The sequence below is a fragment of the Pipra filicauda genome, unplaced genomic scaffold (genome assembly GCF_003945595.2).
Source record: "Pipra filicauda isolate LSUMZ 115617 unplaced genomic scaffold, ASM394559v2 scaffold29_size4552773_pilon, whole genome shotgun sequence".
Lineage (NCBI taxonomy): Eukaryota > Metazoa > Chordata > Aves > Passeriformes > Pipridae > Pipra > Pipra filicauda.
The window spans coordinates 2,795,243-2,815,665 of NW_024104420.1; positions in this window are offsets into that span (position 1 = coordinate 2,795,243).

Sequence of the window (20,423 nt, forward strand, 5' to 3'; positions counted from 1 at the left end):
AAGAAGCAGCCTAAACAAAGGCCACCTCTAAACTTTGAGACATCAGTGTTCCACACCTGCTATGAATATATATTGTTATAAAAACACTATTCTGACCACCCTTACTGTATAGTATTTCCTTGGACAGAATCTGCTAGTGTAGATGGAGCAATAAGATACACAATAGGAAAAGAAAACTGATAATCATTAATTTTGTCTGAACTGCAAGAATGAGAGTCCTTTTCTTATTTGTAATGTACAATAGAAGAATGCTGGTGCAAGTGGAATATCCTTCTAATCTACTAAAATTACGTTTTTACACTGAATGGACATAGCATAAAAGCATAATTCAGTGTTCCTGGTAGATCCAAGCTGAAAGGTAAGTGGTACATATTAGACCATCTCAGAGTTTCAGTTTTTCTCAAGTCTTCAGGAGTGATTGCCTTTAACCTTGGGAAGTCTGGACTAAATCTCTGCCTAGATTGCAATCTTGAATTAGTTTGTTATTCATGCTAATGACAGAAAGGTATTTCTGTGACAAATTTCCCACAACATGATTGGAAATCTCTGCTAACAAGTAATTCAGGCTGAGATAAATGGCTTCAAGTATTAGCAAAGTAGGCAGATGCATAGGACAGGGAATAACATAGCAGAAGGCACATAGAAGAATCATGAACAATTTCCCTGCTCCCCCAAGCTGTGTCTTGAGAGCACTGTCCTCTGGAATCCACTCCAGATCTCCTTCCTTCCTACGTGGGAAGGAATCCTACATCCTGTTCCATGGGCAGTGACTCAAGTTTTGCCTGCATGTTTGAAAGGCCTTGAACCAGCAACAGAACTGTTAAGGTTCACTAACAGAAGTCAGACATATATGGTCTCTCATTCCAGTTTCCATAAAAATATCGCTCTGAGTCCTGGTTGTTGATAAACATGTACAGCAAAAGATTTGGATGAAATCCAGCATCCACTAGTATCAGAGGACTTCACATTTCCAGAAATTCAAAAGTTTGCATAAACATTTTGAAGTCTTTGCTGGTTGACATGCAGAGAGTAATCAGCAAAAACTGATCTTATCTTCTCAGAATGAAGAAATCCAAGTTCTGTTGAACTGTTAACTGAGAATGAAAATGAGCCAGTTGGGGTGTGTCATTTGGTCTTCAGATTGGCCTTTAATTTAAGCTATCAACAGTATGTGTTCTAGAATGAAAATATTCTTTTGAGTATTTTGTTCAGGATAAAAGCTTGGATTTTTTTCTTTAGTTTATTTTAGCTCTTATGGCATGAAAATGACTAGCAAGCATATGTATTTCTTTCACCTTTCAGAAAACAAAATTGTTTCAAATTTACACAGAAATTTTGGTTGGTCACACAGGACTAGTTCTGTTGTTCTGGAGTAAGGTTATTTAATACATACTTTTTAAAATTTATAGAAAGAGGACGTGAATGAGAGAAAGTGAAAACTGGATAATATATATGCTGAGAAAATAATGTGTAAAGAAAATTTTTCAAGGAATTATACTCTGCACATTTTGTAGATTACTTGCTGGATATTAGTTTATATGTTTTTTCTGTATAGGCTGCTATGCACAAAATTTAAAAAAAAATTATTTATTACTAAGCTATAGAAGCAAGTACACTCCAAACAACAGGTATCTTATTTAATGGAAATTTACAATATCTAATTTCAGCTGATTGGTTATTTCTAGAAACAGGTCCTAATCCTAACATCTTTCACTTGATATACTAGTCTGGATACTGCATGTGTCCACTTAGGGAGCTAATGAGTTCGAGAAAACATGCTCAGAGGAAGTGACTTACACAAAGAAAGAGAAGTCATCTCATTCCAAACCATAAACCTGAGGTCTGAACACTTGACATGGTGGCTGGTCCCAGGCACTGGAGCATGTACGACTTGGCTTAAGGTCTGAGCTGTAGATTTGCTCTGTAGAACAACACATTCATTCTTTGGCTCATGGTTTCCTGCTTTCAGTTTCTCTGCCTCAAAATGCTTGAAAGCTCTCTGTGCTGTCAAAATCCAACAGGTTTCTGCAAAGCAGTTATGATTACTGAGAATAAAGGTGTGTGAAAAACTTTCACAAACACCACTAAAATGGTGATACTAGTGCTTTGGTTTTATGACTGATTAATTTTGCTGTGTGCAGGGGGAAAATTCTAATAACTTTTTCTAATCAGTAAATCTGCCCTGCACATAATTCAGGGAATTAAACTATCAGACAAATAGAAAATTAGCTAGAACATAAGGACTGAGCATGAGCATGTCATAAATAATAGTGGAACCAAGTGATGTGGAACACTTTTTAATTTTTTACTTATTTTTAGAGTTATTTCCCATGGGAACTTAGTTCTTTGACAGTCAAAGTACTGAGCATTAGTAAGCAGAGGAAATAGTTGAAATTGCTGCTTCACAAGAAAACAGTAATATTCCCTTCCTTTCGTTATCTCCTTACAATTCTCTTACGCTTCCTAAATTTCTACACACGTAATGTGAAATTCATTGCAGTTCATTGGTCTGTATTTCCAAGGGAGCAAAACTGTCTGGCTCTCATTTTGAGTGTGCACTGCCACCTTCTCTTTTTTTCTTCTGCTGACAGGCTTGCTTGCTTTGTTCTTCTGCTCTGAGTGTGCATATGACTTCAGTGGTGCTCTGGAGAGTCCCACTGATAGCGCTGGCACCTACTGCCTGGATAGTTATCTCAGTGGGCCTTTAGGGGAAACAAGATACCATTCTTCTCGTACATGAGATGACTTTCAGATCATATTCCTGGTTACATCCCCATCATAAGCAGCATAATATTATCACATTTTAGAAATAGGAAGAAGGCCCATTTTTCCAAAGCAGATAGGTCTGACAGCACTGTCAGAATTGCCTGAGGTCAGGTTTTCTCAGGGGAGTCTTTACCACAGCATGCTTTTATGTACAGAGTAGTATCTCTCCATATTTCAGTGAGCTCTTGGAATAGTTCTCGATGGACAGCTGGACATCTCACAAATCATTCTTCAATATATATACCTATTAGCCAAGTTTCAGAACAAGCTCTTGTCCCTGAACTGGGCGACCAAATACATGTTGGCTCTATCTAGAAAGTGGTTTCTGTCATACCATGTATAGAGAGTATGAATTCCATGCAGATGTATACTGAAGTTTGTCCCTGGATGACCAATTATAATTTCTCTAGTGAGAAGACTAGTTATTCTTTTTTTTTTTTTCTTAGCTATCCACTTGTTGGAAAAATACTTTTGCTAAAAAATGCCAGTTTCAGTTGGATAAAACAGGGAGAAAAAGTGATTTTGGATACCAACTAAATATTCTTCCCTTCTTAAATATTCACTGTTTTGCTGGCTTTCAGTTATTCAGAAATCCTTGACTGGATTTACCTTTGTACTTAAGCAAGATCCTTTATAGCTTCTTTTCTGTAAACTCATTAAAACCAATATTCCTATGCTAAAGGTATTAGTATAGTAAAACTGTAAAACTCTCGTTGGGTGCTTTCTGGAGTCAAATACATGACAGTCCTCACCTGAGACTCTGGCTATGTTGGTGGTGTCATTCAGAGATTTCAGTCTCAATGGGAAAGTGGCTAAAACATTGTTCTTCTTCCTCTGGTTATGAAAATTACCCTAGTATTTCCTTTAAAAATTTTTTTAAAGAACTTAGAGGAAGAAACTCAATTCCCAGTACATGCTGTGCACCTTATCCTCTCCTGCCACAATATTTGGTTCTGTCACTGTATTTCCCACTCTTTTGTAATTGCAGCTCATGATTGTCCATTTATAAAGCAACCTGGGGTTTGACAGTTTCCTAATGAGATGTTACAAGCCCTCATTACAGCTACTTTCAAACAGCTGAATGTGATGTCTTTGGGGGTTTTTTTAGATCTTTTTTGTCATAGTTTTCACCCCAGTGAGAAGGTTAAGCAAGCAGGGATTCTTTTATTTCATTTGTAGCCTCTTATTTTCAGTTCTCCAGAGAAGATGATTAACAGTGTAGCCCTAGAGAGCTTTTAGTTTTAAATGTTGAACTCCACCTGAAGCAGTCAGTCCCAGTTGTAAGTTTTGACAATTTAGAAATACATTTTCATTCTCAGATACTCTGAACAATAGCTTCTCTCTAACTAAATCTAATCTTTGGAGGACTGTCTGATGCCTTTTTCATGTTGTTTGGCAGCCATATGAAACAACTGTTAATCATCCTCTGAGTCGTACTTTGCCAGCTGGATCAGAGGATCCTGTTTCCTAGGCAGATTAATCTATCTGTTGCTGCTCGATATCCTACCTTGAGCCTTCAACCCTCATTGTGATGGAAATATACAGCATAATGATGGAGAGAAATCAGCTCCTTTGCACCCCATAAGGCTGTTGTCAAGTCATTATTTTTTGAAATGTTGGACGACTTTTTAATATTCTAAGAACACAGATAGTAAAAGTTTCAAGATGGTCACCAAAGGGCAGTGGCCCTACTTCAAGATTCGGCCTTAGTGTCATAGGGATATCAATCTTCATGTGCAAATTGGATGTCTCCTATGCATTAGTTTTCAGGAAACAGAACCCCTAGTCTGCTGTTTATACAGTATACATGAAAAAGTAAGTAAATATGTGTTGTGACTTAAAGTTGGGGTATCCAAACAGAAATACTTTGGAATATGTATTTCTAAAAGGCAAATATGCAGTCCTGTAAAGATGTTCCAAATACATGATTGATCTATTCTAAAAAAATTAACGTGCAAACATTAATTTATACATATATGTTTTAGCGGAAACACACATAAATACATTCAGTCACATGTATATTTACAGACAGAGATGAATATTAGCTTTTTTTTCCTGTGAGAAAGAAATTTTTTATTCAAATGTTATCAATTACTATTTACAGTACCTATTAAATCTCCCACTACATTTAGCTTTTGTGACATATTTCCTTAGCTTGAAAGTACTTTTGTGATATCTCCACAATTATAGTCTTGTACATTCTAGTATACAATTACCTATTAAACTGCTCCCCACCTTTTACAGAATTTGGAAGCTACACAGCTTTGAGACAAGGTACAGTAAAACAAATAGATAATGTCTTTACCTAACTAGCTAAAAGTCAAGGTAGTACCCCGACAAGATACTAGCTAGTTGTTTAAATCAATTTCTTACCTGAAGTTCATTGAAGTTCCTTATTTTCTAAGCACAGAGTTTAAGAAGTTAGTGATGATTTCAGAGCTCATTGCTGTCTCTGACATCCAAGAGACTTATTTTTGTGTTTACAAAGTTATGTAAAATCTTTTAATCTTCTGAGGAAACAGGCTGTACGTTTTCTGAACTGGGAACCCGGAAAGAGTGCACCTACCTCAGGATTTAGCCTTAACATCTCTGTGATACCAGACTCTATCTGTAGAACATGTGAGGCTGAGAAGTTTTACACAGCTGCACCTGATGCAGAAGTTGTTCCTGAGAAAGTCTGCAGCTCTAAATGCCAGGAAACTTTAAATAGTGTGCAATAAGTATGACCATAACTTGAATAAAAGGAACCAAAACATTAGCAAAAGCATCGAATTAATAGAGAGAATGATTTTTTCAGGGTGCAACTCTCATTTGTGTTATTGAGTAGGTAGGTGACCTGTGGAAAATAGCATCTAATTTCATATTGTACCCAGTGTATTCTTCGAAACAGGTTAGGAAAGAAACTCAAATGATGATGAACTGACAGACCAATACCACTGACTTGCTCAAAGACTGTATTTGTTGCTCCATTGTGAAATTGTATTTTGCAATTATAATTTAAATTGTTTTAATTATGTTCTCTTTAGCAATCGTTTGCCAGGCAAAGTCCAAATAAACTCAGAAACCAATGAAAAGAGTTATTTTTAGCTTTAACTTTTTCTAAGTTGTAGACAGCCCCATGGCACAAGGATTCAGGAAATAAATGAGAAACAAAAATAAAAATTGCCTTTTGCTTATACTGGGGCTATGAAACTTAGGAAATAATGTCAAATATAGCAATATAAAACTCCTATACCTTTCTGTTACCAAAAAACCCCAGAAGTGCCTGGCAAAAAAAAAAATTGCTTAGGTAAACCACCCCTTAATTCTGTCTTACCTCCTGTGCGTACTTTGGGGCTTGAGCACAACCCAGTTTTACTGTACCCTATCTGTTTACAAAAGTAACACAGATGTGGAGTATTCCTTTTTCCAACTACTTTGATATATATTCTCACAGCCATGAGGGATCAGAACAGTTGTTAAGTTGACCTCTATTGGGCTTTTGGATGATTTCCTAAAGCATCTATAATTAATATTCTTTATAAAATTTCACGTAGATGTAAGATCTTGACCTTGGGTTCTCCTATCACTCTAGGTGTTTGATTCCATCTAAACCTACTTTGTTATGAAGCCACCAAACTTATCCATTACATGCTGCTCCTTAATTAGTAGATATATCACTTTCAGCTCTAAAACTTGGAACAGATGTGTTTGTCAAAAAATTTTGAAATGAGGGCCCATCTCCGCTGTGACACTTCCACAAAGTGCTACAGGGATTTTTTTTTTCAACTATCATATGCAATAGAACAAGACATTATTTTTTAACAGCAAATGCAAATACCTAGGGCATTACTGAGGCACTGCTCCCTCTCTACTGGAAAGAAGCATGATGCCAAATTGAAGGTAGAACTGGAATGCCTTATCATGGAACAGATTTCAAACATTGTGTAAACAAAACATTTTCTCTCACCTCTTGCTCTACCATTGTGCCCCAGGTTCTGGAGCTGTCAGTGGTTTCTTACAGCACTATTATTTATTAAGAATGCCTTTCTTCTTTCTTTAGACAAGTGTAGGTGTAAAGACTGCATATCACTCAGACTAGGCTAAATAAGAGACTTTGGGCTACCAGAGATTAAGAAACCCTCATATTGTAATTGTTATGCTACAGGTAAAAGATTTTCTGTTCTTCTTTGGTAATTTTTTTTTACATGTTTTTTTACATACAGTTTTTTCTTACATTGTCTTTTTAAATCTCTTTAATATGTTCAAGATTATTGCATTTTTTGATATCCAAAACCTACACAATGATATCATTTTATCTGCAAATCCTAAGTACATATTTTAGAAGGTATCCTCTGGGATGATTCAAAATAATCCTTTATTTTATGTTCCTCTGTTGTCTGGTCTCTGAAATACAGCTATTTTTCTTCTGCAGCTGATATAAAGTAAATGGAGAGGATTCCAATTTTACTTTGCTGGTGTATAAATGTGTCATTTCATACAACTAGCTGTTTTTCTTTGTTGTAACTTCTTTCCCTCTGTTTTAGCCTGCGGCTCCCCTTTTTATTTGATCAGTATAGTTTAGAGCATCACTTCTTCCCAGGAGAAAAACAGGATTTCAAATTGCTACTCAGGATTCCTAAGGCAAACTGAAAGGGTGCTGACTGAATTAATGTTCCCTTGCTGTTTTCAGGGCTTATTGGTTATATTTCCATTAGCTCATGGATCCATTGTTTTTTCTACCCCAATAACATTCTTTATCCAAAGAGTGACAATTATTTTTTACTCAGTAGCTTACAGTTCACCAGAATACAACTTGTTAACTAGAAAATTAATCAATCTGAATATTATCTGACACAAGAGATGAATTAAAATTGCACAAAGCCTAGCGTAAAAAATTTCTATCTAAGTCATCATAGGGAAAGTCATATAACCTGATGTTCAGGTTACCTACTCGATGTCTCCAGGAACAATTCTTCCAGAACTGGAACTGTTGTTATTAATTTCTTAATATACTCAAATTCATAGAATGATATATTTTTCTGCTTAAAATAGTTTCCTAAAACACAACTATAATTAATAACAGTTTTAAAGAGAATCTTCTTCTAAAACAAATTAAATTTCCACTAAGGAAATTCCCATCATTTCTAGTATAAAATTAAAAAGAAAATTTTAGGCATTGTCATTACTACTTGAAGGAATTAAATTTTTTTAAATTTATTTTGTCCTCAAAATCAGTATATCTATTGTAAATTTAATGTTACAACTTTGAAGCCATTGGCAAATCTGACAATCAGATCAACAAAACCAGCCTAGACTTTAAAATACTGTCTCTCTTCCATATTTATATATAAGAGCATAGATATAGGTTATTTATTCCCCATATAAGTAACATCAGAAGCTGTAACTGAGACTGGTAATGTAACTGAACTTAATAGTGAAGACCCATTCTCCTTGCCAAATATTCAGTTTACAAGATTACCTGACAGAAAATTTTCTGTAGTCCAGGATTCTGTCTTAAGTACTTATATATAGAAAAGAAGCTATTGGTGCTCTTTACTTAATGTTTCCACCCCAAATCTGATTATATATCATACTATACTTCTGGAATTTAGGAAAGTGTAACTTAGAGGGATATTACAGTGGCAACAAAAAGCAGTATACAGACCATCTGACTCCAAATCTTCTTAGGACAGACTACTAGGTGTATCTACAATGAGGGTTGTGAGATACTAGAAGTTGTTGCCCTGAGAAAGCCATTGCTCCATCATTTGAAGTGTTCATAGTCATATTGGATGGTGCTTTGAACAACCTGGTTCAGTGAAAGGTGTCCCTGCCCATGGTAGAAGGATTGACTAGATAATTTTTAAAGGGCCCATCCAAACCAATCATTCCCATGATTCTATTTTTCTGTATTCCAGTATTTGACTGCCTTCCAGCTCACACAAAAGGATGATTCCACACAATTCTGACCCAATGAGTTTGACCATCTGTCTTTCACCAATAACTTTGACGCTTTTAGTGATGTCATGCTTCCATAGATTTATTGATGTTCTGTTTGTCATTTCTGTTCTGGTAACTCTCTCTCAAACAATTATTGATTTTTCATGTTGGCCTGGAAATTTTTTTTCCAGTCAATGCTAGCCCTAAACAGATATAAGGGAAAAAATAAACAGAGGAGAAAAAGAAATTTGAATCACCTGTGAGGCAAGAAAAAAGACTTCTCTACAAAGTTATGTTGCTCTGAAATGTGTTTGTGGTTTTTTCACATCACATTTTTGGGGGATAGCTCACAAAAAGGGAAAAAGGAAAGAAGCACTATTTCCTGGGAGCAATCTATTTTCCATAAAGATGTTTTCTATCATCTTCAATAGCCCTTGTTCATAATTATTTCACAATACTATATGAGAAGATATGTAAAATTATGGGTCAGTTTATAGTTATGGGTCAATTTTTAGTATTTGGCACTTCTAAAATGCTATTAAGTTGGTAGTCAATGTCTCTTCCACCCTTTGCTTTCATCAATGATTGAGGAGAGGGACATTTTCAGTGGATACTCTGATCTCAGCTGGGCTGAATCTAGACCCTGAAGTCTATTTAATATTCTTTCTTTCAGGGGTACTTTAAAAAATTGACTTAATGCAATGATGTGTTTTACTTTCTCTTGATTAGATTAATATCTTTGCAGTAAGTGGAGATGACATAATCAGCTCATTGGGTCTTTGATTATCTGTGGGAAGAATATGGAAGTGGAGAGGCTGGGAAATCAGGGTTAAGCAGTCACTATGAAGTTCTGAATCTGCCATTTGGTATAACCTTTGGCAGAAAAGTCAGAGCTTGAAAACCTGTTTTATTATGACATTGTAGGCCAGGATCAAACTTCCAACAAATGTTCCTTCTTCATACTCACAAAAATGAATTTTAATTTTTATAATTGACTCTGTATCAAGGCTCTGGCTAGGGATTTGGTCTATCCTTGCTGTAAAGGGCATGTTTATGTTTGTCTTCTTCATCCCCATAAACTTTAATAGCCTCATGGTTATTGTTTTTGGGAATGCAGGCTATTAGTAATCCTGAGCGCTGTTTTAAGGCAGAAGTCAATAATATATTGTATACCTACCACATTAAACCATTTTAACCATCCACAATTTACTAGAATCCATCAATATCACCCGACCTAACACTGAATGAAATGTGGAGCTTTACCAACAGATTCAGATAACTCTGCTATTGTTGCTAAGGGAGAAGAATTAGCAAGATGATGTATGGTTAGGCAGTTATGATGTCTATAACAGCTTCGAAATCAGAGTCTTGATGAGGAAGGCATTTCACCTTTCTTTCTCTGTGTTAAGTAGCATCCCATACAAAAATGTTTATATATAACTGTAGTATTTGTCTGCACTAATCTTCATTTTTTGATAGCTCTGTTGAATTTTATTGGATTATTATCACTGGGTGTATTAAAAAAACTTGGGAACTGTCTTGGAAAGTGAGTGGCAAATGCTTCATGCTGCTTCCTATATCCTGATTTGGAATGGAAGTGGAGATCAGCAAGTCCATTCTGGCATATTAGCTTGATCATTTGAGTTAATTTTTCACTCTCTTTATTAGTTCATACTTAATTAGCAAGAACAATATGAAAAACTATTAGAAGGTTGAAGATATCTCTGCCTGGCAAAGAAATAAAAAGCAACACAAAACAAAAGCGAAATTCAGGTAATCTTTGCAGCATTTCTTGGTCATTGCAACCTTCCGTCTCTGTCTTGTTTGGAAGACCCAGTAACCTCCACCATTTTCATACTCCTACGTCTCCCTCCCAGGCTGTAAGCAGTCTTTCTGTCTCAGGTTGCTTTGAAAAAAATGCGGAATCTACAGCCTTTGATGACAGCAAAACCTATTTTCAGGCAATAACGAAGTAGATGTGAGAAGTCAGGTCTATGCTCAATTTTTCTGAACTTTGATGTATTTGCCTTACCAAAGCACCTGTGAAAGGTGAATAGGACTATGGCTACCGGTGTAGCCAGTGAGTTCAGGAATTACTTTACTTGTAATAATAGGGTGCATGCAGGCATAAAAATCCACCTAAGAAACTCATCGTCGTATTTAACTTGTAAATACTTGAAAATTATTGTCGTGTCTTTGGCAGCAATGAATTGTATAGCTTAGCTATTTGGTATAAAGGAGAGGTTTGTTGTCTCTGCTTTTTTCTCCTTGGCTCTCCAGTATGACAATGTCAGAGTGACAGCAGACAGGAGTCACTGGCCTCCTTATTATAATTCTATCGGATATCAATTGACAACTCTACAAAATGCTGACACTTTTTTCACTGACATTACAGTATGTAAAACTTTACCTTGGGACAGACTACAAAGTTAAAAAAAATGCTGATGCAGCCAAAATATTGCTGTATAGTGCTGTTGTGGCAATAAGTGACCTATACTTTTGTGTTATACTTTGCTAAACAGAAGCACCTCATAGTAACTAAAAAGGCATTTTGCTATGTGAATACATTTCAAATCGTATTTAAAAGCATAACATTGATTTTTCTGTACTGTATGGTTTTAAAGATTGTCATATTGTGTGACAATTTTATCACACTTTTCCAGGAAAAGACTTCAATGACCTAAGGAGTCTTCACTTTTAAATGATATTTTACCCCTTGTCTCAATGCATGGCCTTGCACACGTTACTCAAACATTAATTTCTTCCATCTATAGCACAGGGAATCTAAAGTTTATTTACCTGTCTAATAGGTATCTTATGAGAATTATGGTACTGATGTTCAGTAACATATTTAACTAATGTAACAAAATGAAGCTACTTAGATGTTTAAGCATTGTTGTTAAGTGGCTGATCCAAGTGAAGATAGAAGTCATACTTGAAGGCAAACTGGAATCATAAAATTTGAAGTGAGGAACCCCATACTGTTTCAGTTCATTATGGTCTATGATCATAACATTTATATTTGAATGGGACAAGTGGATTCCAAAGCATTTCTGTGATAACTTCCCCAGATCTTGAGTTCAGGTTAAGTACCTTGGAAATCACAGATCCTTGCTGGTTTACTTTGTGCTGGGGAATCAGCTTACCATGACCTCTGACCATATTAATACCTTTTTATAAAGGGAATCACTCTTCTGTCTACAGAAAGGAGTAGGTTGATTAAACTGCCACTTCTGACTTGAAAGTCAAAATACTCCAAAAAGCTAGCTAGAATCAAAAACCTCTAGCTAATCTTTTCCCCTGATGTTCACTTCAAAAGTATTTTAAGAGCCCCAAAGGAAATTTAAACATTACCCTGACAGAAGACTGCTTAGAAACTGTTGCAACTGTCTCTGAAAATCTCATTTGAGTTTAGTGATTCAGATTTTGGATCTTGCAAATTTCCAAGATCTGTTTTCAGGCCATCAGGCTCAATGTAGTCATCAGTTGTAGGAACTCTTCCAGTCTACAACTAGGTGTCCTTAGAAGCTGAAGTAACGGTACTGTTGCCACAGGAGACCACTGAAAAAGAGATTCCTGGCCAATTAGCATAGAAGATAAGATAAGAAAGCAGAAAGCTTGAATGAGCCACCAGGCTCCGGGAATACATCCATCGCGCACACCCTTCGACTCAGGTGTTACAATTTTTATAACAATGTCCATCCAATCCCTGCCTGTCCACCCCCAGTTCTGCCTCTCAGCTCACCCCTTTGGGAATTGGGTCTGGGGGAGTTTGGGACCCCTCTTTCTTCATCTTCCTCTTCATCAAAGGATGTGCAGCCCTTGGAGGCCGTTGTCTATGTTTACATTCCTGAGGCAGGCGTTAGGGTAGAAGACTAAACAACTATTGGATTTAATGGAATTTTGATATGGGAAGGGGGTTTGATATGTACAACCATTAGGGTCGTGCCATTACTTCTACTGGAAAATACTGATAGAAGATATAACATCATGAGAAACACACTACAGCTACATTTAAAATCTACATTCACTACATAACTACTTCTAAAATCTATACAAATTAAAAAATAAAAAAAACTCTACGGCAATATATTATCTGGAGCAGGCTTACTGTGATGTGATTAACCTTTAAAATGTATGTTTTTTGGTTAGTGGATATGATATCTAAGAATTGCTAAATACAGTTTCATGGAAGATGCATCAAACATGAAGTTTATGTCTGAAAAATGCCCTAGCAGACCCTTTAGAAAAAGGAGCAGTTCATATAAGAAATGATTGATCTCCTCTCATGTTCTTTCAGCTTCTTCTCCACAGAAATTTGTTGAGTTTACTTTGTGCTAGGTATTGCATTTGGACAGTTACATTTAATAGACCCCAGCAAATCTATCTTCTACTTCCTTCTTAAATCAATTTATGCATTTGGACTCGCGTGTGGGACTATGTCTGTTCTCCTCGTTTTTATGTATCTTATGAAAGAGTATTTCCTCTGTTCTAATCTTGCAGTCCTCTCTTTCTTTTGAGAATCAATGACTAATCTCATTGCCCTTCATCATTTTACAGGTAGTAATTCACTTGCACATGAAAACTGCCCCACATATCTGATCACACATGTGGCCCTTCTTAGTTGTTGCCCTTAGTTCCTGTATCCTATGTGAGAAAAGCAACCAGAACTCAAGTGCACTATTCAAGAAATTAGATTTAGAAAATAACCAAGATGATGATTTCTGTCTACTTTCCAGCCCCTTTTTAAATAAGTGCAAATATTCTACTTGCACTTCAGACTGACACTGACCATTAAACTGATGTCCACAGGGATTTTCAAGTGATTCCAGGTCATATGCATGTTTTCGAAAGCAAGTGTACCAATGCATACAGTTTACCATGACTTGGAGCTACTGGTAAGATTTTATTTGCATTTCTGTTATTTCCAAGCAATCTTAAAATGAAGCATACTCATAGAGCTGTCTTGATTGCAAATTGCAAAGAATTGAAAGAATGTCAAATGTCATAGCAGTGTGCATTTTATTACCATGGTAACACAAAGGTAACTGAGTAGGTTAAGCCACAAATTACCTACTCAGCTATTTAAAGATCTCAATGAAATAAAGTCACTTAATCAGGCTTATCATTGCTTGTGCTCCATAATCAAGACAACCCTATTAAAGCCAAAGTCAAAATGTTGGGTGTTTCTGTGTTGTCTCTGTTCAAACAGCAGTCTGTGTGCTCTAGTGTATAAACGTGGCCAATCAATTAATTAACATTTTAAAGATCTTGCGGCTTATCATTGGTGCTGTATTTTGCTGTGTTGCCTCTGTTCTACGTAGTTAAGGCTGTATGTGCTTCTTTTACAAATACTCCACATGGTTAGCTTTCTTACATCATTTATAATTAAAGCTTAATCTTTTCAAATAAACCTTTTCATATGCTGGATGCACTGCAATTGCACACATCTCAATTAACAGTAAAAACAGACGCGCTGAAAAGTACACTTCTGGGTTTTCTACTTCTAACTCAAAATGATATCCATAGAATACAATTTTAAGCTGTGATTGTTGCCAAATAAAAATGCGTTATAATCAAAAGCACACAGAATAAGAATAAAAAAATAAAATAAAAAAAAATTCTTAGCTGATGCTGTTTGAGGATAGTGGAAAAATATTTATTTGGAGAAATCATTAACAATATTTGCTACAATTTATTCTCCCATTAAGGCAGTAGAAGCTTATATTGCTTAATGACATTGACATCGGTTATAACTTATATATAGCCTCTACCATCATGAAGTACCTTGTAGTGTTGTTCTACAAATTTTAATACAATTACTGCTCACTCCACAGATACAGTTGTTCTTAGCAAGTTTCCAGAGTTTTGTGGCCCCATGAACAAAAATTCTATATTTCATTTTTTATGTTTTATTTTTTAGAATTTAACTAGAGACTTAAAAAAAAAATTAACTCCCACTTGTTCTTCCTAGTGAAAATGCAAGAAGAATTTTCAGAAGCCTGGGTAAGGCATAGTGTAACATTCAGGAAGAAATCTGCAAAACAAGACAAAACAAAAAAACCAAACCAAACCAACAAAAAAAAAAAAAAAAAAAAAAAAAAAAAAAAAAAAAAAAAAAAAAAAAAAAAAAAAAAAAAAAAAAAAACAAAAAACAAAAAACAAAAAACAGAGAGCAAATGTCCACTTGAATTTAACTCTTAATATATTAATGGAAATGCTTTTTCCCATACGACAATCCCATAGGCTTGATACTTATGTTACCCTTTATAAGTATGAACAGCCTGCACCAGTGTTAGCTTACTGACTTAATAATTTCTAGATAACAAAGTGGTTACTCAAGTGTTACTAGTCACCCTATCTTTACAAAGCATGTCGTATGAACACAAGTGACTGTGTATGGTTAGGGTCTCCTTCTCCATCCTCTCCTAAAGGACACCTCCTGCAGCAGACACCTTCCCAAGGATTCAGACCCCAATCTAGAAAATCACCTATGAACCCATTTAAATTTAAGCACGTGAATAAACCCATTCATTTTAGTGGGAATACTTACTGCTTAAACTTAAGCATATGTTTGAGTTAAGGCAGATGAGGGCTTATGGTGTACCGCAGAGAAACTTGCCACCTACCATTCCATCAACATCATGTCCTACAGCACCTGGGTTTTCTTTGGAAGCTGTCCATCTTGTTAAAAAACAGACCCAAACTTGATTAGCTTATAAAATCTTGAATAACTTGCAGTCTGAAGTAGCTCAGTTGTATATGCACGGGCAAGAGAAGTTTTGTGCCAGGAAATAGACTCCCTCATTTTTCAAAATAAGCTCATTTTTTTTCCAATGATGTTTTATTCATATCAAGATAAATTATTAGAAGGAAATCACAGTTTATTCACCTCATGAAATATTTAGTCTTGTTGCTATTTTCGACATATCGATTTGGTCCTCAATTCAGTTCTTAATTTCAAAAGAAATGAGATCAAACCTATAGAAAATAAAACTAAGCTTTCAGCAACATAGTTCTGCTAAAAATGTTAGCCAAAAATTAATAATTTTGTTTTATTTATACAAAAACAGTAGTTTTTTTCATAGTCATGTATATTTGAGGTTTGCCTCCACTAAACCAAACGGAGAAAACCATAGCTTAAACTTCCCAGAGAGTTTAAGCCAGGACCAGGACTGGAACCAGACCGGGTTCATGTGTCTGGCCTCACTAATGGTTACTAATCACTCATTCCAGAGCAGCTCATTGTATCATGTATTTTGACAATGTCAAAAGATCTCTTTAATTTCATATGATTCTGGTCAATAACTTCTTGAGGTATAGGTACATAGTAAAACAGGAAAAAGACCTTTTTGAGGTAATCCAAAATAACATTCGACTATTTATAAAAAAGTTGCCTTTGCTGTAGCTTTTGTAATGTGTCACACAGAGAATCAGCTTTATGTGCTTGTGCATGTCTATGGTTAATGATTCCATTTAAACATTGATGGAATTTTCTACTGCATTTGCTCTGGGGCACACTTTAAAATGTTCATAACTTCATTATTTTACAATCAACTCTTATACAATCTAGAAAAATATGTACTATTCACTGGGGACTAGTTACATCCTGAGTTTCATATTTCAAAATTTTGTCATTTCTTAGCTATGCTAAGGAGGAAAAAATCAAGTTGAAACAACTTTCTCCTGCTTTATTAAGAAATGTAGTTTTTTCACTCAGCAAAAAATCAGAAACACTTGAATGCATTTTACCCAAACTGTAAAGGCGGGGTGGGGAGGGAGGTGGAAATCACTTTTGAACAGAGACCAGTTATATATAATCACAAGGCAGAAAGGTGAGAATTTGGAACATGAGCGTCTTCAAACAGGTACTTTCAGCAGCAAAAGTTTTCAATCTTTACCCCACTTCCATCTCCTTTCCCTCGTTTCTCTTCCACTTCACTGCCTTTCTTGTCTTTCTCTCTCACCTGACTTCCTTTTTAAGATAGTTATGAATTTGTCATTGCCCCTTTTCAAGGTTAGTAACCTTCCTTCATCTCTCCTCCCACTGCCCAGTTTTTGTTGGTTCTGTGGCTGTTGATACCTGGGAAGCAATTAATAATTTCCTTTTATGACAAGGTAACCCACCCACTTGATCAAGGGAAACCAGTTGCTGTAATCTTCTTGGATATCAGTAGAGCTTTCTATACTGTCTCTCACAGGATCCTTTTGGACAAAATGGCCAGCACACAGCCACATAAACACATCCTGTGGGTTAGCAATTGGCTCACGAGTCAACTGCAGAGGGTGATAGTGAATGGAGTGACATCAGACTGGAGACCTATCACTAGTCGGGTTCCACAGGGCTTCATCTTAGTCCCTGTGCTCTTCAACATCTTTATAAGTGATTCAGACAATCATCCTTTGTGAAGAAAGCTAAAGAAGGAGAAAAGTGAATATAGCAGAGAGACGGGCAGCAAATTCCAACTGTATGTAGAACAACCTAAAAAAATTGTCATCCATGGGCATGATGATATTATTGCCATGAATGACACATTTTCAGAAATGCTTATCTGTTATTAATTTTTCAGTTATACACCATTAATTTATCATACAACTCTATCTGCCACTCCATTTCACTTGGAACCCCATCAAGTGAACTAATCAGATGAATCCTTGGTAATGAACGGATACATAAATGATCCCATGTGCTGGTTTTGGATTTGTCCTGAACACAGGGTTGATAAGATAGAGATGTTTCTGTTATTGCTGAGCAGAGCTTGCATAGAACCAAGGCCTTTTCTGCTGTTTCTGCTATGCTGGCAAGGAAGCTGGTGATGCATGGAAAGTTGGGAGGAGACACAGCCAGGAGAGGTGACCCCAAATGATCAAAGGAATATTCCAGACCATATGACATCATGCTCAGTATAGAAAGCTGTGGGGAAGAAGGAGGGAGAGGGGGACGTTTGGAGTGATGATGTTTGTCTTCATAAGTCACTGTTACATATGATGAGGCCCTGCTGTCCTGGAGATGGCTGAGCACCTGCCTGCCCATGGGAAGCAGTGAATTAATTGCTTTGCTTGTGTGTGTCCAGCTTTTGCTGTTAAACTGTCTTTATCACAACCTATGATTTTTCTGGCTTTTACCCTTCTGATTCTCTCCCTGATCCCACTGGTGGTGGGTGAGCGCGTGGCTGTGTGGTGCTTGGCTGCTGGCTGGGGTTATACCATGACATTCTAATAGCTGTAGGCCATTCTCATTTTTCTCTTTTGTCAGACATAAAGTATTTCAGAAGAGATCTTCACAGTGTACTGGTTATCTGTGTGAATAGAAATGGTGCTTGAGCTTCATGATTATACTATAGAGGCAGGGTTTTTTTCCATAGATAAGTCAGGAACACTAAATTACCCACTTTGGCAGATTTAATCAGGTTTCTTCCAAGGTAATCAGTGAGCTTTCTGACAGAACGATAAGAATGTTTCAGTGCTACCAAGCTGATCAAAACCAAATGGTTGTCACTGAGAGCTTTGAATCTGACTCTGTCACTTCGGTGTATATCAAGTTTAGCTCTTTGTGCATCCTTATATATGACCATGATCTGTTAGCTACTGAATTTAAATCCAGAGTTCCCTGTAGGCTGAACACACCAATATGTGAAGTGTGTATGTTTACAAAAAGACTGCTTTAAATACATGTATCTCTCCCCAGAAACTGCTTCTCTGCTAAATTGTGTACATGACAGTTTATTTCATAACAAATGTTAATTCCTCTATGGTTAAGGCGTTATTTCTGTGCATTCTGTAAACAGAGGTATGATATAATCAAGTCAAAAAAGTTATGTATCTGCAATTGAATCTGAACAGAAAGCTATCAATCCACTAACATACAAACTCACTGAGAGATAACATGTGACACTTCATTCACCCTAATTAGAGCTTATTAGAACCTGCTTTGAATGTTAAAATAGCGATTCCAAAGCTCTTATCTGACAGGTTAATGAGAATCTGAAATAGTGTTACTAATGAGGAACTGCTGAAATTAATCATCTGTTATTATTAACAACTCCAAAAGCTAAATTTTTAAAGATTAGATTAGGTAAGATAGATATTGCACAAAAGAGAAGCAACCAAAATGAAATATTATGAAGTGGTAGGTTATTTCAAAGCCAAAAGCAGGTCATTATTTTTGAGGGAGGAAATTTAGCTATTTATTTCTAAGACAAATTATTTTGATCTTTTCAGAATATTTCTTTACAATCAAAATTTGGAAAAAACAAAAGTAGAAAAATGCATATGAGAAATCGGTTAAAGCTGAATAATGAAACACCTTTGTCATAGTGGATGGAGGACCTAAAGGATGAAAACTGGACTTGGTTCTGCAAGCCTTGAAAAGGGAAGCTGATGAAACTGAAGCCTCTAAACCAATAAAATGTCAAATGTCCTAGCCATATAACCCAAATTTAAGAACTGTCTCTCTTTATCACCCTCTTCAGCCTTTCTAAAGATCACCAGTCTCTAATTTTGGAAAAAGTGAAGTTGGCTTTTCTTGTCCTTGACAATCTCATTTCCTATAAAGCTAACAATCGCAGGGGAACATCCTAAAAAAAGTTGTTCCTTTGAGTATTGTAGATCTAGATCTTTAAAGCAGTTGCTTCTACTGATATCATTACACTACTAGAAAGAGGACACGTGAGAAAAAATAAAGCATATGTTGACTTGATAATACTCTCCTGATTCACTCAGTACATATTTTTTACCCTTTTTCTTCCTCTGACTGAACATAGGGTGGATTTAAGTCAGGTAGGTTAAGCAATACTGGGAGGAAAAATTACTCTTCTTAGCAGTTCATCTGAACTTAGAACTAATCATCTTCTATGTATTCTAATTCATTTTCTGATGAAGTGGTGTTGTGAGATAGCCTTCTCCATTAATTCCATAGGTCTGCTATGTCCTCTCCTATGCCTTTTCATCCTGAGCTAAACAGTCTTTACAAACAGCTGTTCAGTGAGAATTTTTTATGTCATAACCATTTTCATTGGCATTTTCTAGACTTTTTCATGTTAGCTAATATTTTGTCCTCTGAGACAGGTTGACCAGAACTGTTCACTGTATCCAAAGTATCTGTGCGCTGAAATTGCACTAGACCACTTTCCCTTAGACAGTGTAACATCTTGCTTTCTGCTCTTTCTTCTCCTCACTGCTTCAATTTTTTTTTTTATTTCTTTTTAATGTCACACGTGGCAGCATGCGCCTTGTTCCCGAATTAACAATTCGTGTGTTGTGATACGATGGACAGTTTCTTTCTACTACAATACGTCACATTATCTTTCTTTCAGTTGCATCTCCCTATTGAGTCTTCTGAGAGGATCTTTAAGATTTATTATGGCACTAATCTCACCTAAGCTAACTAATTTTGACTCACTTGTAAAAGCACGGATGTTCACCCAACAGCAGGTCAATGACTTCCTCAGCAGAAGCATTGTATGCAGCTGTCATGAATGAACCGATCAACTATGACCTTGTATAAATTGATTGGTTTTTTTCCAATCTCCCAATGTTCTGTGCCAGAGAATTTCACCCTCTAGACAGGCACTGTGTGAAAAGTTTTTGTTAAACATGTTGCTACATAAAGTCACTGCAAACCCCAGTCCATATATTGGCAAAACAGAGAGTAAATATTCCCTGCTTATCTCGATGATCCATTGATGATTTCATAGGCATTTCTTTTCTTGTTTTCCCTTCCAACTCATCTCTTT